Source organism: Osmia bicornis, chromosome 3, assembly GCF_907164935.1.
Source record: "Osmia bicornis bicornis chromosome 3, iOsmBic2.1, whole genome shotgun sequence".
In the NCBI taxonomy this organism is placed as follows: domain Eukaryota; kingdom Metazoa; phylum Arthropoda; class Insecta; order Hymenoptera; family Megachilidae; genus Osmia; species Osmia bicornis.
Genome location: NC_060218.1, coordinates 7,816,381 through 7,841,162, shown reverse-complemented (window position 1 = coordinate 7,841,162; position 24,782 = coordinate 7,816,381). Strand labels below are relative to the sequence as shown.

Here is a 24,782-nt window from a genome sequence, read left to right as displayed (position 1 = left end):
ATATATTCACCTTATTGTAGGAGAGAGAAAGGCGTTTCGTCTCGGGATCGTCTGTCAGACTCGTCAGTGGGGCTGACAACAGACGATTCCTGCCCCAGACACCTATCGTACCGCTGTTCGGAACTTATATATGTATATCCGAACGGCATGCCGGGAGAGCACTTGTGAGAGAACACCCGATCTCGTCGCCACCTAGTGCTCCCCGGCCCGAACTCAAGGTGTCCGGGGAGACGAAACTCTCTCCCCTCCACTAAACGCCTACATTATGTATTACAGTTGCAAATAAACAGTTTCTTAAAAAAAAAAAAAAAAAATCGTGCTAATAACGCGAAGGTCGTGGGTTCGATCCCCCCATGGGCCAATATTTTTTTTCCCTCAAATATTTTTACCATGCATTCTGAAAATACACTGTAACCTATTTTTCTATATACAGACCCTCTCTTTTATTATTTTATTAAATAAAACTGAAAAATAAATTGTATAAAAACGAACTCGAATATACGTGGCAATTATACGTATAAATGGTTGTAACTCAGTTTATATTTCGTTTGAAAAACTATTCAGTCATTTTCAACACGGAACAACCTTTAACAAAATAAAAAGCTTATGAAATATACAACAAAATATTTATTTTAATTATTTAAATTATTGTATCAATCAATTATATATCAATTCGAACTTGTATATTGTTTTTCAAAGAAAGAACAAAAGTAGCAATAAAATAGTTGGTTGTTTTTAATAGAAAATCATTGAAAAGTGGAAAAAAATATCCGATCCTGCCAGGATTCGAACCTGGAATCTTCTGATCCGTAGTCAGACGCGTTATCCGTTGCGCCACAGGACCTCACGATTTCCCATTTTCTACTTTAGAATTTGATGATTTCAAAAATAATGCAAGAAGAAGATGCAAAGACAAAGAATTACAATTGCACTACAATCAGAGAGGATGGCCGATGCCGCTGATGCAATTAGCATCGGTGAGATCTAAATGTTATGATTAGGTACTGATCGATAACGAAGAGTCTGTAAGGTCCGTGGGAATTAAATTATTACAAAAGCCTTTGTACTACGGTTTTCTCAATATTAGCCGTTTATTCTATGGCGTGCTTGCACGCCAACGTCACCATGGCCCTTAGCGACCGTTTTATGGCACCTTGACCTTGCAGAGTTTCCCCTGTGAAAGGGATAGCGCTTTGACAAAATGCACATGGCCCACTTCAGCCGTTACATTTATCGTAAACTTTGACTTTTCTAACAAGTCCGATTGCCGATGACCCCGAAGTGTCATGGTGCTTATGCGGCGCGTGCAAGGCGATCAGGGTGTTTTCCAAGGATCTGGTCACGGGGGGGAGAGATGATGCATTTTTTGGTAAAAGGACCATGAACTTATCCCAGAACCTTGGCGCGAGATAGTTGAATTTTAAAATATTTTTATAACAGGTTAAACGTGATAGTTTAATTTGTAATTACGATTCAATTATATTAAATTCTCGATGACGGTCAACTTGTTAATATAAATATTTGCTGAAATATTAAACCAGCTAGATGTGGAGATACGAACGGATAAAACGTAGGATAAACGTAATAAAGCAAATGCTTTTTCGTTATAAGGAAAACTTAACGAGGCACCGTAAACTTTTATGATACCGAATGTATACTTCTTTTATGTTGGACGTTTCATAAGACTATCATTGTTTCATTCATTTATCACTGTTCGTTGCTCTGTTGCACGATGAAAAATTCGAAACAATCTGGAACGAATAGCAGGGTACCAATTTCGAAACTTCACTCTATGTTTGCGTTTAATTTCTTCACTCGTCTAGTTGCTTTCATTGCCAGTTGCGAATAATGGAGAAATAGAGACGATTGATCGACATTGACCTGAGGAATATTCAGTGAAATTGTACAAGGTTTTTCCTTTTTTTGTTAGGGAAGATATTTTAATCCCTTCGTTTGGTTGAATGAATAGAATATGGATTCAATTATTCTTCAATTATTCTCACTCAAATTATTGACGAGAAGATCAATATTTCTTACAAAGTAATTTTCTTGATTAAATATTAGAAAATACGTGCCACTGTACATCTAATTTGTAAATACCTCTCTTATTAACAACAATAATTAACACTTAATTCTTAATTTACAAATCAAACATTATTATTATTATGCGTAATCTTTGGGGAAATATCTGTAGAAAATAGAATCAGTGTGAAAATGATTAAAACTCGAGAAATTATCGATAATAAATATCGCAGGAAAAGTTGCCCGGCGTTAACACCCTCCTCCCTTCCTGCCTCCCTCTTTACAAGTTACTCAATTAACTAGAACCTCTCGAACAGCGAAACGAGTAATTGGGTATTTACGAGCCTTAGAATTCCCAAGACCTCCCGGTGCGAATATTACGCTTAAAAGTTGTCGTCGAAACGAGCCGCGCTTTCCCTTTTCCAACCCCTTTTTCTTTAGCTTTTCTCAACACGCAGCTAGCATGGACGTCGCGATCGGACGGCTCGGAATATTTTAAGGTTCATTAAAAGCGCAATAATGAAGAAGTCTCGGCCAGCTCTCAAATAACTTCCGTCCTGGCTCGACTGAGAAACGTTCAAACGAAACTTCGTCCCCTCCTTTCTCGGCTCCCTTTTCCTTCCGGCCTCCTCGTCTCGTACTTTTCCGCCAGTTTTTCCCCTACTCGAAACTTTCTACCCAAAGTCTTTCGGGCTGAAATTAAAGTCGAACTTCGGGGAAAAAATCGCGTGCCCGTTTGCCGAGTGGAACCTTCTTCTGCTTCTTCTTTTCGAGAGAATAAAAATGATGAAGGAAAGTTTATTTTTTTCTCTGATATTTGTTTGTCTTTCTTTAAGCCAACTGTATCCATTAACTAAAATTAGACACCGTTATTTTGATTCAAACTCTAAATCATATTTCATCAACAAACTGTCGGAAGGGTTAAAATTCAGAACGTTAAACCACCGTAGCCTTCATCGTTCACCGATGTCCAACCACGCCGGACATGGCTTCTTTTTATTCAACTCGGCATCGACGTATCGGGATGTTCCTGGGGAGCTTTCCCGGCCCGTTCCAACATTCGCGAAAACTTAAATCGTAAAAGTTTAATGGGATTACGAAGTGGAGGTGCGCGTGCATCGAAATCGATACTCTACCCCTCGACTCGCCTTGATTTCTGCCTTTCTAAATTCGTCTTTTTACAGCCCTTAATTGGACTAACGAGGACGAATTAAATAGAGTCTCTTTTCCACTTGGAATGTATGTTGAAACACGAAGAAATAATTAATAACAAAATCACGTTTGGGGATCGATTGTAATTTTAAGACAATTCTATATAAATCTGACTGAGAATTTCTTTCTTCTACGAACAATTAATTTTCGTCAAACATTCCCAGAGAAGAATGCATTCGAACAATTGCATCCTGTTTGCTGGAACCGTTGGGTTTTACAGCTCGTAAAAAAGCGTATGCCCGTTTGTGAGAGACGTTTGAAAACGCAGCGTCGAGGTTCGAAGGATTCCTGCGACCTCCGTCCTCGAAGGTCCCGCAGAGAGGTTCGAATAAATCCACGAAGGAGGTCCGTTCGGTGGTTTACCACGACCGAGAATTTATGAAGTCGGTCCTTTAGGCGTGTGCCTTCCATCTGGGAATTTGTCAGAGACGATCGAAGCTGCGGGAGCAACGAAAAATAAAAAAAGAAAAAGGAGAGAGAAAAGAAGCTGTAAAGGGTGGAACGAAAAGGATGAAAAAATAGAAGAAGGCGAAGAGACGATCGTGGAAGGAAAGGAGGATAGGTTATCGAGGATGGAAGGATTCAGAGTGCATTTATAAATATCAGCATTGTACGGGCGCCAAGGGCTGTATTTTTCATTCCTTATTTGTTGTCGCGAGCGTCGCTTCGGCTGTCGGCCGAGTGTATACGCACCGGCCAGGATCGTAGATTTTCGAGGTGCAATTTGCGACCGGTTGGCTTCCAGTCAGAGCCGATGGCACCGATGCGATGGAACCGACCGGTTGACCTTTCAAACGATCCCACGACACCGAGAACCTTGTTTCCCGACCGGGGATGCACGCGTTCGGTGTCGTGCGCCATGCGAAATGACGAGAACGAATTCCGTCACGGAAATTAGCGACCGAAATGTGACTATGACGTCAGTTATTTCAAACCACGAATATTCTCTTCGATTATTGGTATATTTTTGATCCTTAGAATTTCTAGAAAAGCTCACTGTTAACCCTCGAACAGTAGAGTCAGGGCCAATTGAGATTCAAACTTACAAAACATTTATACAATTTTAATAATTTTCAGAAAAACGGTATCAAATTTAGAAAATGAAAATAATATGAAATACTGAATTAAATTGAAATTGGGTTCTCTCCGTGGTCCGCCCTCCGAGAGTTGAAAATAGGCGAATTTTGAATATCAGAGAAAGATTTCTAACAGTGAATTTTTGTGATACTTAAATATACATTTCGTTTTTCTTTTTTCGTGTACCTATTATACAAGTTCGGTTTATAAATCATCGAATGGAAGTTGTAAATCTACAGCGATCGTCGACGAGTGAAAACGCGAATGAAAAAGCTAACACTCGTCCCTGGAGTTAAACAAATTTGTTTGCGTATATACACGTCCTTGGTGCGGCAATAATAACGGGTACACGGGACCAATAAATATCGAAAGGACCGCAGTGTGTGACGATAAATCACGTTATTTCAAAAGCAGAGAAAATGAAGCGGTCGCGAACGAATGTTCCGCGCGGCGTGCCATCTCCGCACCGAAATAGCGTGTAAACGAGGACGAATTAATTCGCACGGTGAATTTCAGCGAAATGTTCGACAAGTCGTTTCGACGCTGTGTCCCGTTAACTATCGTTTGGCGGATGCTCGTTTTTCATGATAATCAAGATAAAACAGAACGATTTTCTGCCAATTGAACTCGTTTTGAATTGATAAAAATTCCACTCGTTAATCGTGATTTTGTGAAGTTTTTCAAACAGAGCCACGAATCTTCATATTTTCACCGGGTTTATTTTACACATTTCTCTACCATAAATTTTTCTTTGATAATTTTAGTAATCGATTAGAAAAATAATTTATTTACAAAGTCATCTATTCTCAATTTACAAAATTATAATTAATCCTTCCCATTATTCCTACACTTCTGATTATTAAATTGAAATATTACAACTTCATTGGGTACCCGATTACCCGCGCAATGATTAAAAATAACTTTGACAAAGCTCTCGTGTTTATTCGAACGATCAAAAGCAAAATGTACCGGACAGTGTTCAGTCTCAGATTTCGGTATACACCGGCTTGAAAATGCAAACTGGAGTCGGTGACCGTGGAGAATCACCTGCTCGTGAAAAAACGATTATGCACGCGGTGCATGACCATTTTAATTCAGTCGTGCAATACAGGGAACGACATTAGCCGTGGTGTCGCGCAGCTTGTGTCCCGCGAATTCGTCCCATCGTCATAAATAACAACCGTGGCCTTTATTGGCGACAATATTTCACTTATGATAGCCCACGGTGGTGCCAGAACACGAATCGGTCATTAGAGACTATCGAAGGACCTTGCTTCCCAACTGGATTTCAGGAAGGGCTTGGTTAAATAATAAATTCATGGGCCAACAAGAACAAGGTGTCCGAGGGACAAATTGATATCAAATTAAAATTTTAAATAATTTTTAAAGGTTAAAAATATTCTATGTAGGGTGACATATATATAGTTGTTGAACCATATACAATAATTGAATCTTTTCCTAAAAAAGTATCAAATATGATATAATGCGTTTCTTAACCTTTGGATGACGGACCATGGAGCGAGTCCCAATTTTAATTAAATTTCGTATTATATATTACCTTCTCTTATTTACAAACTATATATTTAACTGCAGGTTAATGTTCTTGGATATGTTTTGTAAATGTGGGTCACGATTGGACCCAGGCTTCGCTGTTCAACGGTTAAATAATAAAATACAATTATTTTCAGCGTTCCGAATAAAGATTTTAATTTATTATGTAAGAAACGCATTAATTATTTGGGAAAAGTGTGAATTATTATGCAGGCTACAGATAATTTGCAACAAATAATTTAATCAGACACACAAGAAACATCGCCGCCTTTAATCCCCCGGGTAATTAAATCAATGCAACTATGTACTTCGTGTGTCTAGCTGCTTCTGAGAAACACACGAACCACCAGCTTACGGTACGAACAACGTTCATAAAGGATTCAAACGCTTCGAGGTGGATAACAAATTTACAACTCAATTACAAGCATAGACTGGCTAGTGGATACGTGTAACACACGCTCGTTCCTAGCTAATGTAAACTTCGGTCGCGTGTCGTCGACTGAAAGATTCAAAAGCTCACCAGTCGAGAACAGTTTTCCAACGATTGAAATAAAATGTACACGTTCTTGTTAGCGTAGCGAATCGAAATTTTGACGTTGAACACGATTCATGGTGTACGCGGTGTCGGCCGTCAGATCGTACGCGATAATCAAAGGTAAACCTGGCCGAATTGGGATTTTGAAATTGCGATACGCCAACGATCGGTCATTAGTGCCAGCAGCGACCATGGCTTTTGTCAAATTACCTGATTTATCGGTGCCCGTGTCACGAGAGAAAGTAAAATCAGATTGTTGCTATGGAAAGTGGATTTATCATGAAATTAGAGAACTGTGAATTTCCAAACGCGACGATGGAAGAATTAAATACTGTATTTTGTAAATAGAAAGAGTTGAAATAATTTTATTTCATTTTCTAGATTGAAGAAAAAAAACAGGAAAATAACATATTGAGATAACAGACGTACTGATATAAAAACGTTGAAGATAAAATTATCTAATCGTACTGTGACAGTTAACTTGTTGAAAAACAGATACTGATATAATTATTCTCTCATATAAAAATATGAAATCAGAATGATAAAAGAGAAAATTAAATTTCAAAATTTACGTTATATTTAAAAGAAAAAGTGTATTGAAAATTCCTGTACCTGCCTGAAACACATTCGCAGTAAAATTTTAACTACAACGTTATTATAGATTTTAATAAATGATTTTTACGTCAATTAACGTGAGAAATTTCTGAATGAAACATTGAAATTATTTTGCATTACAGCGATGAATAAATTAGAATTTTAATCAAATTTAATTGAAATATACTCGTAGGAAATAAATGCTTCAGAGTTGCTTGTATATGGGAATGAATGAAATCTTAACATTTATAAAAACAAACAATAATTACGTAACGTTGAAAATAAAACACGGTTCGGGGTATTTAACGATTCATAAAGCGTACGACGAGCGAAATTTAAATTTCTACTGAATCGAATCACGACTGGCGTTTGTCAACCATTTAATTACTCGAGAATCCACGAATTAAATTTGCTCTATTGATTCCATTTGAATTTCACAGCCGTACAGTCTCGTCCACAGTTATTGTTTCCATAATTATTCGTACGATTTCCAGATTATTTGAATAATTATATATCGCGTCGTTAATTCTCCCATTTTTCCATGCATAAAGTACAACATTATTCCATGTGTACATAGGGACGAGCGTTCAACAATATTCAAAGTATGTGTCAACAAAAATATTTAAATAAATTTTACAATTTAAAATAAGATACCTGAAATAACTCAGTTTTACTCGTTTGATAGTTCCAGTGTTAAAGACTCTACAAATGGATGAATGTAATCCATCTTTTATAAAATCTTAATTAAATCACGAAGCAGACGGTACGAATGCCGCATCCTTTCGGAGCTGTTTCATAATGTAACATCATCGATGCACAAATAAATCTACATATCTCGAGGCTGGTATGCAACCGAAATGGCCGACGATTTAAGATGCAAGCTCGCGTACGTGATGGCATGCGGGACGAAATTCACGCGTGTCGTAAATCATCGTTGCTCGATTCGTTCGCGAACAGTGTCGTCGACCAGCGTATCCGTGATGTTGCCTTTTTCATGGACACACCCACGCCAATGTGGCCGGCCATTTATGTCCGCATAAAATTCGCCGCGGCACGACAGGCTGTCTCGTTGCCAACTCGTTGACGAAACCAGATTTGTCTTCGATACGCGGATTAAATTTGATAATTTATGAATCGTCGTTTATCACGCTCTAATCTATCTGTCCCACGCGAGGGTCGCCATGAAAATATTCCATCGACTTCGCGAGAAATTATACACTCTCGAAGACAATGTAACCGTGATTCTCGGAGCTTATAAATTAATTCAACGTTCCAAGAGAAGGAACGTAACACGGGGCTAGGTTTTTTGCCCGGAGCCTAGACGCGGAGTAAAACCGCAGTAAATTACTGAAAACGGTGATCACGATAACGCTTAGTTAGCCTAAGGGCAGTTTTATCGGCGGCAAATGAAACGGCCCGCCACATGCCGGCGTGGCAACGCGACAAATGCCCGGCCTCGGTTCTACGAAGCTTTACGGGACATAAACGACCCGTAACTCACCATTACCCATCGCTAAAGCGCTACCATGTTATTGCTGAGACGGTATTTTATCCTGAGACCAAGGATCCTTTAGCTAGCTCCGATATCTCCTTCTTTCTTCCATTTATCCAGTTTACAAGAAATATACATTTTCATAAAAAGAATTTCGGGACAATTCTTACAGAAAATTCAGAATTTATTATTTTGCATGATTTGATTTATTTTCAAATTATAATATGGTAAGAGAAATATTTGGAATTTCTGTCCAGTAAAGGGTGGAATTCAATTAACAAATCAATACTGATGTTAAAAGCTATTCAAAGTACTTCATTGCAATTATTCCAATGAAAATGAAGAATCAAGGAAGTCGAAGTCAGTTTAAATCTCGTCAAAATTTACGCCTCTGTCAAGCAATTACCATCGAAGAATCATGCGACAGTCAGCCGAACAAGTCGCCCTATGGTACTGTCAGCCCATAAATTGCACCGAACGAATTGCACTGTGCACCGTAGCCGCGAAGCAATCCGAGTTAATTTCCCATTCGAGCTAGCAGAACGCGATCTGAAGCGAAACGAGCTCTCCGCTCTTGAAGATGCATGTACACTCGCTTAACCCGTATAATATTAAGAAATTGTCCGTGAAATGAATGATTTATCGCATCGCCGAAGTATATTCTGAAGAAATCTACAAAATTACATTTTCATATCTAAAAAGATAACGTCATCTTTATATCAAAACTATTCAATTATATCATTTTAATTAGATACTTCAAATGTTATCGATAGATAAAATCATATCACATTCTTCAGATATGGAATAAGAATTTCATGAGTTTAATAATTGAAAATCAATAGTATTAAATCCACATGAAATCCCATACACGTCCCTTGTATTTCAATCCTCGGAATTACACTGTTGAATCTGAGATACCCATAATGTCCACGCGTTATCGTTCGCTAATAATTTCAGTCTGGCCAACTTATCGGCTGTCAACAGACCTGATTTTGTAACATGTTCAGATAGATTGCGCGTGTCGTGTGCTTTTAGTGCTGGTCGATCGTGATACGTTGGAAATGATAATTTGATCGTACATAGACGGAGGAATCGTTACAGTTATGAACGTTCCATATTGAATAATTTTTTATAAAACATTACGGTATGACTATTTCTTTATAGAGTATGTTAGTGACGGTCTATTTTTAAGGATTATTGAAGGCAATTACTCCGATGCTGTTTTGCCTTCGTGCGATTTATGGTAGGGATTATGGTACCACTCGTCCTACGGGTGGTCAGGGAAAGTGGTTGTGAAAATCAACAGGCTTCCAGATGTTCTATGGTGGCTGGTTACTCGGAGTTACATAGCCATCGAGTGTCATGGAATTGTGTGGAAATAGACCTGAGAATTTTTAGAGAGGGCAAGCAACTCGATGTTCCATTGTTTAAAAGAATAGGAGAGCTTTTCCCGAAGAATCTGATTATGGAGTGGGGAAAGTGAGGGTGCCTTCTGGTAAAAGGACTGTTTTGAACCGCTCGGCACCAACCCCCGAATTATCGAGGTATACAATTCGATTAGGTCTATAAGATTGATTGTTTGGAAATAGACCTGAGAATTTTTAGGGAGGACAAGCAACCCGACGTTGCATTGTTTAAAAGAATAGGAAAGCTTTTCCTGAAGAATCTGAACCTGTGCCTTCTGGTAAGAGGGCTGTTCTGAACCGATCGGCACTTATTCCCGAATTATCGAGGTATATAATTCGATCAAGTCTTTCAAAAACCTTTTACCATTTGTCCCTGTCACTTTTACTATTGTTTTTCTGTCATTTTCCTTATGAAGGAATTCAATTGCGAATATTCGATTGTCAAGGCAGAAATATAACTTGATAACGATGCCATTGTCCCGTGTATTGGCGTTTAGTTGCGTTAACGGGTCAATAAACATGTCGTTGGCAATTTTTAACGGTCCCGGTATTAAGTCGAGCCAAACCTAATGAAGAATACAAGCGTGGAATTGCTTTTTCCCCGTCGACGATATCGAATCTGGCGACAGCTGTTAATGACTCCTCCGCCAATGGACCGTGTGCTTCGTCTTTCGCGTTCGAGAAACTACTGCCATTATAACGTAGGTTTATATTCGCGGGTTTAACGAACTACCGCGGTGTTCGCTTACTGGAGTATTACCGCCGTAAAATAATGCGGGATATGAAACGCAACTCGTGATAGTATATCGTGTATTACGTTTTTTAAACGCGATTTCATTGAAATAGCGTCGACCAGTTTAATTTTATTAATACTAACAGAAATTGACAATTTCTTCTTTTTGATGATTTTCTCATAACTCGTCCAAACCAACACCTACCATTTGTCGGCATAGGAAAATTATAGGAATTAGCAGGCAATCTTAGATGAAAAGTCGTACCGTGAAAAGGTTTAATAGTAAATATCATAAATATAATTATCTAATGAAAACGTTAGAACAATTTGGGTCATCAGGTCATGTTAGTTTATAATGGAAGTAAAAGAAAAGTAAAACGAGGGAGTTTTTTGGGCTTTGAAAAAAATTGAAAGGATAAAATATTTCTGGGAATCAAGAACTAACTTTCTCTGTTTCCGGTCATGTCGTTAAGCTTTACCAAAGACATCTGGAAAGGATATGCACCATTTAAGGATAAAGTATATATAAAGGACGACAGAGGAGTTGCCTCGTGGAGGTAACAACGAGGTCTTCGCATTTTCCGTGACAGGGTCATTCTTTTTCGTACCGACGAACGAACGACATCGAATATTGACCTGCGAAACTGACAATGAGCGTCCTAAACGCGTTAATAAGGCACAGACTGTTAAAATAGACTCTGTAGTTTATTTCTTACAGAACTTAATTCTATTTTGAATACATTAATATAATAAAAATGTTATCTTAATTTTATAGAAAAAAAAAAATAATCCTCCCCGACGGGGAGTCGAACCCCGGTCTCCCGCGTGACAGGCGGGGATACTAACCGCTATACTATCGAGGACTTGTGAAAACTCTTTTCTTAAGAACCAGCTTTCAAATACACGTATTTTAATAATGAATTGTTATTAATATTTCAATGATATCATTCAATCTTCTGCATTAAGAACATACAAGACAACATCTAATAGTGAGTCTAAAGTTGTGGCTCAGTATAATGCCATAAACATCGTACCTCGAAGTTATGATGATGATAGTCACTGGCCATTCATCGAAGCGGGTACTACACTACTACGCTAATGGGCTCGTTCATCAGAACGTTAGCTCAGAGATTCTCAACGCAACTCAAGAAACATTTCTTTAAATATAAAACACACAAACAGCAGTGTACATACTAAGTCGAAACGAGGCTGCATTCGTCGCGTAAGGTTAATTCAACCTCGCAATGGCACTTGAAACGAAGCGATAGCTCGTTGAACGCATTAAATTCTCGGGGAGGAAACCGCAGAAGGATGCTGCTCCATCGTCGATACGCGTGTCCAAACGGGTATTTATCTTTCAGGTAATTTATATCTGTCATTTTCGGATTCGTCCTGTTCCGAATTCGATGCGTCCGCATAGGAGATTTAAGCGTGCCGCGCGCGGTCCGCTCGCGGCTTCGCGCAGGCCCGTATACAACTCAAAAGCTGAATTTATTGACTGGCGGGGCCGATAAATTGTTTCGGGTCTCCGTGGCAGGGCGCTGTGGCAGACGTTATTGAGCCATTAAATCGTGATTACCCGCGTGTTATTGGATGCGGTGACACGAGGACCCAGACATTCTTTCCTTACTACCCTTCCCTGCTACATCAACCTCTCCGCGTTCGATACAGTTACATGGGTGTCGCTTTTTTTCCAATTGAGAACCCAACCTGCGTCCTGAGACTTTGTTTCTTTTCGTTCGTTGTATCCCGACGATGGATTCGCGAAGATCAGCTGGAAAGAAACGATTCAAAGTTAGGGGCGAACGTTTGATCTCGAAGCGGTAACATTGTTTAATCGAAACGGAGAAAGTTTTAGTACGGATTTCTGCGTTTATGTTCGCTTGGGATTTGTTGCGATAGATTTGTACGGATTTATCTTCGGTTTAGATTAGGGAATATTGGTGTATTTCATCGGTTTTCCCATGCAAAGTCCAATTCCGATAATTTCAATGGAATAACAAATCGCATTACAATACAAGTGTAACTTTTTGATTGAAGCAAACGATTTGCAGAGTACAATGTCAAACCGGTTATCATTGAAATTGTATAGTTTGTAACCCGCGAATTGCATCGATTTGTACAACCGAATTGCAATGGCAACGGTAATTACCGCTTGAATATTGCAGCAATTTCGATCTCGTCGGAATTTGAATGCGGTGTAACACGCGATGCATCGTTTTGTGGTGGTTAAAAATAATTCAATAGCATATGATGCTCAACGTTCACAATTGTCGTTCTTCCATCAAACACACATTGTATAATAATTTATGCATTGTCCTCAAAAACATTTCCCTCTTCAATTGATTAAAAAAAAAATCATTATTCATTAATTATAATCATTGAATGAAATTGTTGAAACTGAAACTGTTAAACTTTTAAAAATTCAGAAACTTAAACTTTTAATTACAAGCACACGTTTGATAAAAGCTAACGTGAAAAGTCTTGAAGATCATAGAATTGATTACTGTTTGCTCCCAGCCACTGTTCATACATTAACTAATCTAACCCAGTGCGAACTTTGAAAGCTCATTAACAACGTTATCAATTAATCTCGACCTAAATGCCTTTCGTTTCTTTCTTCAGCGTTGCACTCGTGTAACAGTGCTTTCCATTCACCTCTCCGACACACTTGTATCGTTTTATTTTATTATATCTTCCCTAACCCAGTTTTCCACTGCACACACACACGTTTCGATCTGCAGCTTATCTTTTTCATAAACTCGCCCGGGTTACCCTTTTAACCACGTTCAACGTCTTCTTTCCCCGGTGCTCTCGTTATTCTCGCAAGATCTTAAATCGCGTTAAGAAGCATAAAGTCCTCGAGGAACGAGGCTAGAACGATTAAAAATTGAAAGACTTAACGAGCTGGCACAATTTTCCGTGTCAACTTACAACGAATCTAATTGAATTTTAGTATCTTGGTAGCCGCAAATTTCTTTTTATAGAATTACATTTGAGAGCTTTTATATTTTGCGTTGCAAAATTATAGATCGCTGAAGCAGATGTTGATGCTGAGAAAATGATACATCTGTGAACAGGGTAATTGAAAATGATCGCTAGGCCATCGCTGATGTTTAAAAAAAAAGGGAAGGGCACGGTTCAATAGGGAATAGAGGCGTGCGTGCCGACAATAGGTAAGGGCCATAATTGCAGTCTAAATATGCATGCTGGATGCGGCTGTCGGGGCTGACTGTTCCATATTCAGCGATTAAGTGTGATGTACGAGTTTTGAGTGTCGCGGCATATCAAACAGGCGTAATCGTACGTGTAGTAATCCCCCGCCAGCTGTCCCCCTTCCATTCTCTGATTCGTCCCCTCCTCGTGATAAATTCCCGCGCAATTAACTAAGCCGCGCACGACGTCTATGGAACCGTTACGTATCGCGAATGTTAAATGAACGGCGATGCGATTCTTATCGACCTCGATCGCGGAAACATTTAACAATTGCGCGTCAAAGGAAAATAAAGATGAATTTTTATAAATTTAATAATTTTCAGAATGATTGAAATATTTTTATTTCTATAGAAAATAAAGACTCGACCCTTGTCCTCTGTTTTCTTTTTTCACCCGGTCCTTTTTTCGCATCGAACGACAAGTCCTCACGGAACGTTCGTTAACCGATGTTCCGCGTGTCCACGTGTACCGGTAAATTACAGTACTTACTCTCGCTCCTATTACAAATCACGGATGTATCAGCTTACAAGGTAGAAGGGATCCTTGCAGGCCTCGTAGATAATAACGAGCGTTAGGTTCCGCTCGATGCGTGGTTCAACGAAGTCTCGTATCAGCCGGAACGAGACAAAGAGAGAGAGGAAGAGGGCAATTAGCCAGTGTAATTGCACCCATAAGAATCGTTGACGGAGAAACGGGAACCGAAGGAGTTTTCGAGACGCAACGAGAGACATCGTTTCGAGACATCGTCTCGCAGCGGCTGCGAATCTGGATCGTGTTTAGGTGTAATAAGACTTAATCGGGGGTAGATTTACTGGTATCAGGCTTGAATTTTTGTTTTTTGAATTACACCCTCGTTGCACGCAACGATCTACCGCGCTGTGTACGGCCCCTTTTCAAGAGCCGCGACGAGGGACACCTCGTGAATCCGCCTTAATTTCGGCTGCCTCCGGCGATCATTTCGACCAATAAATCCCGAGACTCTGCCGTGAGAGGGTCTTCGGTCAGGAACGAACAACGTGATCGCAATTTGCGGTATTGTCGGTTAACTGGCCGGGGAAATTGGCTTGTCGGCCTGTACCCGGAACGAGGTGTTGATCGTGCACGCGGCCTTTCCACCGGGCCGAGTGCTTTCCATCGTTTTATTTCCATGGAACGTTACGGTGAACGAGTGCGATCAATATTACAGCTATTGCATCCGGAGGATCGATACTTCGTTCCAAAGAATTTTCATGGAAATCGATTTAAGAGACGCTCTGTAATTTTCAAAACGCCTATCCTTCTTAATAGACGCGTCGCGAATTCAAACATGACTCTTTGGGTATCATAAATGAATTAGAATGTATAATAAAAATGTTAATGAATAGGATACATACAAAAGGTCGTGCATGAACTGCATCTTTATGGCGGGGGCCATAAAGGACCCGCACGAAGGTCCGGTACTTCGCTCGCACTCTGAAAAGGCACCCTTGTTTATGCTATTTCTAAAACTAGGGCCTCGCTCAGACAAACCCTCGCCGACCCTTTGGCTCTGGTTTTCGTCACTTTCTTCTTTATGGCCCTCTTTCTGCCTTTAAAAATATAAACTACTCTAAGTCTTAAACTACGATACTAGAGCCTCTTAAACGAGTAATAAATATTTTAACACGGATCGATCCATCGTATAAATTAACTCGTCGCGTTTAGACACGTTAAGCATATAACGAAGCGACGTATTAATTCGTCGTTTCCTTTCACGATATTCTCGCATCAACGCGTCCCGATGCATCGAGATGATCCGAGGCAAGTAATTAACTCGGCTGGTAAAAACTACCCTGCAGAATGGGAAATAAACGCGGTACACGACGTGTAAATAATTTCCGGCGCGTTCAATCGAAGTTTCTCTGAGCTAGTATTTGCAAGAACGATGTAATTTCCGGGCGAATACGTATTTCGTGTTCAATGTAACGATGGAAAAAAAAGTAGCTACGCATCTTATACGATTATTAGCGAGATGGTTGAATGAAGATCGAGCCGAGTGACGCGTTCGGTTTTAATGACAGTTCGCGAGGAATCCGTCCTGTTCGCAAGACCTCCGCGCAATTATTTCTTGCGGCCTTCCTTTCTCTCGTCCCTTATCGCAACCCGTTCCCTCTCCTATTACGGCCAACCAACCAGTGTTATTGCCTCCTTATTAAGGGAATAATTGCGATCTTTTACGATCGCGTTTGCCGATCAATTATCCAAAGAAATCGAGCAAAACGATCGAACGACGGCAGTTGTTAACGAGCCACCGATGATCGTCGCGTGAATCGAGCACGAAATCGCTGGCAAAATACTGTTTAACTTTCTTCTGAACGCTCGGATAGAAGGGACGCTCTTCGAAGCGTGTTTTTCATAATTGGTAGTTAACGATATTTGGTACCGAGACTGATGCGTACGTTGCACGCGTTGGATACGGCTTTTTTTGCGGGCACCGCCGATGATTACCGTCTAATATGACGGTTTATTAAGAAGATATTGGGGGAGGAATAATTGAGGTAATGTTAATTGTTGAAATTTTGATTGTTGAAGAAGTTAATTATAGGGGATTAATTGTAAAAGACTTTTTCACGATTGTACAATCAATTATATAGCCTCTAATTAAATTGGAGGAATTTTTACGGACATCTAAAATTTCACAAAGATCTTAATTATTTTAAACTTGAAATTCGAAATAACTGAGTATCTAAGAACAAGTTAATAAGCGTCTGAACGTTAATGAAGAATTTCATAAAAATTCCACCGTATCAAAGTTGCGATATGATCTGTGCCCGAAAGATTTTATTCCATCCGAAACGCGATACTTTAATCATTTCTTGAAGTGCGCTTCTCGGTTAGCGGTAAAAAGCGAGCTGCGCCATTGGCGAAAGATGGTCGCGATCCAAAAATTTGTCTCACGGTCTCGGTGCTAATTCTCGGCTGCACGCATCGACCTAAGTGGCGGGCAAAGGAAAAGGTGAAGACTTGCCACCCAAGTAGATCCTTCCATGGTTGATTGTCGAAGGTAACTCTCTTCGGCTGCACGATACTCCTTGTCCTCCTCTCGATCGGTCATGCCATATGCGAATCGTAACGACAGAGGAAGAAAGAGAGGAGGCTCGTTAATTATCCCATTCCTGGTTGCCCGTTGCTCGTTCCATGTGGCCTGTGACAGTGGCCACGACGGACCTTGAAAGGGGAGTTACAATTAGGGATGAGGAGGTCGAGGGTACTGGCTGCGTTTGACCCTTGTGTAGGTAGTCTGGAAAATGGTTTGCTATTTGAAAGTGAAAGTACTTTGATTCTTGAGAAAATGGTAAAAATATTGATCTGTGGAAATTTTGTATTTTTGGAGTTAATTTCGATTTGCTAAGAATTGTTAATAATAGTGTTAGGAGATCTTTTATAATCCTATGAAATGGCGTTGGTAATACGTGATGGTACTGGCTTCGTTTGACCTTTATGTAGATAATCTGATAAATGATTTCCTACTTAAGTACTTTGATTCTTGGGAAAATGATAAATAATGTTCTGTGGAAGTTTTGTATTTTTAGAACTGATTTTAATTTGATCAGAACTGTTAATAATAGTGTTAGGAGATCTTTCATAATCCTATGAAATGGTGTTGGTAATAGATGAAATAACCCTTTTATCTTCCGTTTCCTTGGCGAAGCAGCAAGCTTTAAGCCCTATACATATTGCTCCGGAGGTCCCGTTAAGAGTCACCAGGATCCGGTAGCAGATTGCTGGTGTAGCCAGGGTAGAAAGAAAAGTTTGCTAGAGTCGTGTAAGGTCGTACGAGACACCTGCAACAGCTTAATAGTTTATGGCGTCCCGTAGACTTACTCGTCGACGGTATTTTCCACGAGTTAGGAGGGTGAGTTGCGACAAAGGGGAGTTTCTCGAAGGGGCCGCGTCCAAGTTCGTTAGAAGGTAGAAATAAAAGTAGTACGGAGGGCGATAGGAAGGAAACAGGGCAATTATTTGAGGGGACATTTTTATTAAAGTTTCTTATCGGTCGGCTAGCGATGTATAACGTCACGCTCGAAGCACTTTTCGCTAGAGTTTGGTGCCAAGACTTCCTGGACTTCGACGATTCGTTGTTCTCTCGCCTCTGCCACCGTGAAGTATTTTGTCAGATTTTATGGGGTCATTTGAAATGTCTTCTTGTACTCTCACGGTGTTATTTGTATACTTGAGAAATTTGTATGTAAATCTTTGAATAGGTATATCAATTATTTATATATGAAGTCAAATAATTTTTTAAGTGGCAATTGTAAAAATTTGTATCATTGTACAAAATATTAAATTTTGTATTTTAATAAAATTATATTTAACCATTTTAATTTTAGATTAATTATAAATATATTAATACAGTATTGATCCGTAATAAGCAACAGTTTTCCGGTTCGAAATAAGCAAATCTCTATACCCCCACCTTTTCGTTTGATGTTGGCCGCAAGGTGAGAGGTATTCTATCCTTGTTCAAAAAATAACATCGCTGCTCGGCCGATCACTTTATGATTTGCCGCTACGACGGATCTCTCACTCGTTTCTCGTGTTCTCTATCGCCCCGTTTCGAGAATAAAGTTGAGCCGAATAGCATACCTGATCCGTAATAGGCAACTGGCCAGACCCGAGCGTGTTGCTCATTTCGTGGTGAAACTGTAATTGTATATTCTTTAACAAACAATTTTAAATAAGCAATAGCCAGGTTGGCCCATTAGCTCAGTTGGTTAGAGCGTCGTGCTAATAACGCGAAGGTCGCGGGTTCGATCCCCCCATGGGCCAGAATTTTTTTTCGATATATTTTTAAATATATAAGCTCCAATACTATTCGAGAACATCGATATATATTTTCTTTTCATTTTTCAACCGTTACGTGCACAGACTACAGGTAGAAAGTTCGCTCCGCAGCATAGTAACGTTGTACGAAAAGTTGGCGGTGAGTACGTGCTCCTTCGCGGAAAGGTGCGACGGTAAGAAGAATTTGAGTTTCGGTGAAGTACAAAGAAAGTTCCTCAATGACGTTCCTGGATCTAATTGAGTAACTTTTTCTCATTCGACGCGGCTTGTTTGGGAAGAACTTTAATAGAGGTATTTTCGGGTGGTCCGCGAAACAAAGGAGACATCGCTTTCGTAATAGGAAAAACTTTTTTTTTTTCATTGGTCAAGAAACACAATTTGTTTAGTAACTTATAAGTGTTCCATCGTTCTTTTCTTGCAATCTACATAATATTATTTCATTTGCAATTTAGTTTGCGAAGTTTGCTTGCATTTTTCTTAATTAAAAATGTTCGTTCATCAAGAAATAAATAAAAAAAAATATTAAGTAATGTATGTTATTTGTTTATATGACGTAAAATTGTAAGAAAAAGAAATGAAAAAAAATTTCCGGTACCGGGAATCGAACCCGAGCCTCCTGGGTGAAAGCCAGGTATCCTAGCCACTAGACCATACCGGAGTGTTGAAATATAATTTTTTAGATACGTCATTCAAGCGGTATCAAGGTTCGATTAATGTTTATTTTTTAATTAAATTTTTAGTTAAGGCATACAATAAAATATTACTTTTTTAAACAGAGCTATTTATTAAAGAAAACCTTATATGTAGCAACCATTTTACTCATCTGAATTGTTTAATTTGTAGTAGGTTCCGCTAAGGGATATACATATTTATAAGAATACATATGTCTAACACGTCGATCGCTTACGACTCACTGACTGCTTTTCACGCAACGTCAAACGGTCAATCCGCCGATCTTCTTTTGTTCCGGTTTCTGGAATATTCCAGAACGTAAAATGCGACGTAAATCGACTACAAATTATAAAGATATAAAATTGTACTATCAGTGTTAATTATTAATAACCCAGCTAAAAGATTGATACAACATCGAGTGAATAAATAAAGAAAAAATAACGATTCGCTTAGTAAAATAGAAAAAAAAGGTGTGGTATAATATTTGTCCATTCCCTGGTTTTATACCACTGCACAGTTTTGCTGACCATAAATCTGGAATAGCGATTTAAACGTCGTCGGATTTAAAACAGTTATGTAGGTATATTCTCTGATCGTCGAATCGGTCATCCACAGAGCAAGCCGATTGTTTTTGGCAACGTATAATTGATTTATTTACTCTTTCCAATATTTTCTTTTTTTTTTTTTTTGAAAATGTCGATGGGCCGGCGTATCAACGTCGCGGGAAAAGGCTTGTCGTTCGAGCGGAAAGGACGCCGGACGTACTCTTCGTACCGAGCGATACGCAGCGGAACAATTATCGGATATCCACGGTTGACAAATTGCACGGTCAACCGACTACGTTTTAATGAAGCTTTATCGAGCAGCTTGCTCGCCTGTCGACTGGGAAAAACGGAAAGGTTCCGCGCAAAAAGAAATCCGCGTTAGCCTTCAATTTTTTACAATGTACATAGATATTCTAATCGATAGGAACGATATTGAATTAAATTCGATTTATGGATATCTTACCTGTAGTTTAGAAGTCAATAATCACTTCATCAAATTATACACATTTGTTTGTCTTTTCACAAAAATAAATGATTTTATACACATTCAGGAATATATAAAATAAATATACCGCACAATTTCACTTTCAATTTATAATAACAATGATACACACACAGAATAGAATGTAAAGAACTTTACAAATTGATGCGTCTCGCACGACGTTCGGTACGCGAATGCTACGTCGCTGTCTAAAAATCATGGTTGGTTAGTGGCGCATCGGAAAAGGGTCCTTCGAATGGCACTCTCAAAGGCGATGACAAGTGACGATTTCCAGACCCTCTGAACCTTTGCACTTTCTTACTCTTCAGACTTCAGAAAAACAGAAATAGGATAACGTATACGGATGTTGACTCCTATACAATGTTTGACGCTTTTAAAAACAAAAATAAGAAATATAATATAATGCGTTCCTTAACTTTCAGAAGGCAGACCATAGAGAAAGCCACAAATACAATTCAATTTTTTATTTCATATTATTTCTTCTTGCTTAATAATTATACATTCAACTTTAGGTCTTTCTATATTTCTTGCAAATTTTTTGTAAGTTCACCGGTTAAATAATTAAATATAATTATAGTTTATTATGCAAGAAACGCATTACATTATAATTTTTACTTCTTAATCATTATGTAGAAGTCAATAACTGTATAAGTTACCCTATCTGTATTTCATTAAAAATTTTGAAGGCCCAAATTTAATCGCAAACATTCTCAATATTTTCGAAACATTTTAAAAATCATTCGACAAAATTTAATAACATTATTCCGTCAAAGTGGTACGCGTTCCTTTCCTTAAATCCCTGTCTCGTTTTCCGCATACATCATTCCAAAATGCTATCCACCGACGGAAGAGAACTATTTTCCCGCAGATTTATCGCGTGCCCGATATATCATTCGGTATTGCGTCATTAAAGACGCATATTCGTTTTCTCGCGGCCGATCGTAAGCGCGTGTCGGCGTCGTTTCGCCTCGGCGAAGCGGAGCATCGCGAGAAAATATTTTTCTCATAGCCTGGGCCCCGATTTTATGGTAACCGTCGGTGCGCCCCTCGTAAAACAATCATTTTCCCATCGACTGAAGCAGGCCGCGTGTTCGCAATAGCCTTTGTAATATTACCACCAAAGGGGACGCGGGTTATGAATTCGCGGGAAAAGGGACAGATCGATCCCTATTCCCAATCGTTTCTGATTTTTCATCTTGAAAATTCAGGAACGCGTTCGCGAGGATGCGTTTTAGCCCTCGACTCGCAATCAGATGAATTCAGACTCTTTCGAAGGATATGTAGATTATATGGATTTTTCCTATTGGTCCTCTGATAAGCTGTTGATTGTACAATCGATCAATTATGGTGAGCGATTTTCTATCCACCTCATCACGACCACTGGCCTTAATTGCAAGGTATTGATTGCTGTTTGTGTGGCTTTCTTCATAGAATAGCACTCATTGGGATGATTCTAATGCCTGCTTTTTATTTTTATTATTTGACCATTCTAAAAATATTTGAAAGCTTTTTCATACCACTACGTTGGTTTGAGGATATTTTTTATTTTCAATCTCAAAACATACACGTTGTTCCTTTTTTACATGAAAAGCTTCGTTCAGTTTATTCCAAAGACCTCTATCGATCATTGTATCCCATACGTCAATTTTGCACTCTCCTGTCTTCCACCCATGCTTTCCCATGGTACTTTTCTACATTTCCACAGAGATATAACCTTACTACGACGAAAAGCATCGCGTTCGATCGTCAAATAGCGTGGAATCATCAGTGAAAAGCTTTTCCATTCAGCAGTAGTTCAATATAGATCCAAATTCTTAAAATTAGAAGTTGGTTTCTTATTTCATATTTCATATCATTTTGTAAAACGAATCACTGATAAATGTACTGTAAACAGTTAATTCCTCTTCAAAGTATTATCCATTCGTGTATTCATATTTCTTCCCCAGCAACAAGGGGTTGGAATCCAGCGCCAGTAAACCACCACAGCTTCAACTTCGCTCTGGAACTTCAAACTTCCCCTCACCCTCAGCTATTGTTACCTATATTCCACCCTCACAAAATAACTCAAGCTACCCCTACTCCACAGCAATTCCAAGACGAAAATTTCAGTGTATAAAGCGTTCCACTATCCACTGCCAGCCAAGCAGATTACTTTTTCCCTCCAGAATCACCTGTCTACAGGATGTTTAAAAAGTAATGCTCGACAGTGGTATTTTCGAAGTTAATTAAAAATATAAAATTGAAAGTTTTAAATGGATCAAGAGAAGTATCGATACGAAGTGCTGTAGCGATATCCTTTAAATGTTGGAAGTTGAAGTACAATTTTACCTTCGTACCCTATTTTCTGGGTCAATGGTTGTAGTGTTTCCTGCTCTTTTATTGCCTGGCCCTTTTGCTTCTACGGCAGTACAGGTTTGAAATAAGGCCACTTCGTAACTGAAACGTTCGAAATTCTAGCAAACTTGCAGGGTTTACTATAAAAGAGCGGTACATTTCCAAAATAGCATGGATCAGCTGAAAACTTTTACTTTATCATCGCTTGGAAATTAGTAATTTTTGCTGCTCTCGATATGATATAAAAAATTATTTTTGCAAGCCAGGAACATTATTTTCTCAACACCCTGTACAATACACGTCCTCTTTTACGCGATCCACCATTTTCCGCGGAATCTTCTCTGCTCCAGGTCTTATCCTTTATTTTCCGCCATGGAAGCGGGAACAAACGCATCCCACGCGGGTTGTTTTTCCTTCGTTCTAACCGCATCAATCTTCTTCTTGGTTCGCAAGATTTCACCTACTTTCCGAGCTTAAGTATCCCTTGCAGACGCTTCCGTGAGGAGTTTTTAGAGGGACGCGGGGAGTGAAGCGAGGTGAGTTCGCGTCGTACCCCTTTCCCAGGGGAGAGCTAATAAAGTGGCGCGAGTTTGGGATAACGCGTGAGTTACGCGATATTGTTATTAGCGGTCTAACGAGATTTCGAGCCTATCGACGGTTTCCTGGAGAACACGAGAAGCAGTTGATTAAATTATATAAAGGTTGGGGTTAATAGCGTGTTTTCGTGAAACTGTTTAACCCTGGGAGGGTAGGGTGAATTGCGAAAGATTTTAATCTTGCAGTTGTGCTTGAAATATTGTATGTTGTAATTGAATATTATGTGTGAACATAATTTTGGGATTTATTTTGGTAGGGGCGTAAGGGGTTAATAGAGGAGACCCTATTAGAGGAAGGCTTTATCGGTGGAAGGCTTTTCCAATTGAAGGTGTTATCAGTAGAAAGCTGTTTCAGTACAAGGCTGTCCCAATGGAAGTCTCTATCAGTGGAAGATCTCATCAGTGGAAGGCTCTATCAGTGGAAGATTCTATCAGTGGAAGGCTCTACCAGGTGGAAGGCTCTATTAATAGAAGACCTTATTAATGAAAGGCTCTGTCAGTGGACGGCTTTATCAATGGATAGCTCTACCAGTGGAAGGCTCTATCAGTGGACGGCTTTACCAGTGGAAGGCTCTATCAGTTTAAAGCTTTACCAGTGGAAGGCTCTATTAGTGGAAGACCTTATCAATGAAAGGCTCTATCAGTGGACAGCTCTACCAGTGTACGGCTCAATCAATGGATAGCTCTACCATTGGAAGGCTCTATCAGTGGACAGCTCTACCAGTGGGAAGCTTTACCAGTGGAAGGTCTTATCAATGAAAGGTTCTACCAGTGCAAGGCCTTATTAGTACAAGGCTTTATCAGTCGATGGCTCTACCAGTGGTTCTTACATATCAGTGAAGAGCTCTAGTAATGTAAAGCCAACCAATAGAAGGCCCCAATACTCAACATCACTGCATCACCATGCTCTGTACTGTACATTTCTCCATCGAACGTGTTATTTCTCATCGGTCAAACGCGTCCTCTCTGACCGACCCGACGAAGCTGGAAACAAGAGAAAGAAACTAGTTTCCTGGGTGCACTTTATCCGACCTGCTCTTTTCAAGCAGGTCGAAACACACCCATGAGAGGCAGCCCTTCTCGTAAGCTCTCATAAAGGCACACACTGTTAAAAAGACCTCTTTGTCGCTCGGTTGAGGAGAGCCTCACATGGTAACGAGACTTTCGAGAGGTTTTCCTGTATTAAAAGACGCGTCTGTGCGCGAGAGCAAGACGGGCAAAGAGGAGATGGAGAAGCTGACTCGTGAAAGAGAAAAGAAGGAACCAGTGGCAACGGCATATTTGCCGTGCATCAAAGACCTGGAAGACCCGTAATGGAATTGAGAGGAATCCGACGGGGCTTCCTGTTTACCGAGCTGATTTCTTGATTTTTATTGGCTCCTCGATTGCGGGCCAGGGAATTTTAAGCGGCTTCTGAGCCTCGCAAACGACGACCAAGTCTTTCCATCGAATTCATCGAAATGTTTGCCTTTGTTTCCTTTTCTTGAACCGT

The 24,782-nt window shown here is 39.5% G+C and overlaps 1 protein-coding gene and 4 non-coding genes across 5 annotated transcripts in view; 2 read left to right on the top strand and 3 right to left on the bottom strand.

Moving 5' to 3' along the window:
- The window catches only part of LOC114877797 (mannosyl-oligosaccharide 1,2-alpha-mannosidase IA), a 369,440-nt gene that overhangs the window by 121,004 nt on the left and 223,654 nt on the right, over positions 1-24,782 (top strand). The window lies entirely within an intron of this gene.
- Trnar-acg lies at positions 772-844 on the bottom strand. The gene has a single exon. It is a non-coding gene; the product is annotated as a tRNA-Arg (tRNA).
- Trnad-guc lies at positions 11,414-11,485 on the bottom strand. Its single transcript has one exon. It is a non-coding gene; the product is annotated as a tRNA-Asp (tRNA).
- Trnai-aau lies at positions 18,553-18,626 on the top strand. The gene has a single exon. It is a non-coding gene; the product is annotated as a tRNA-Ile (tRNA).
- On the bottom strand, positions 19,228-19,299 carry Trnae-uuc. The gene has a single exon. It is a non-coding gene; the product is annotated as a tRNA-Glu (tRNA).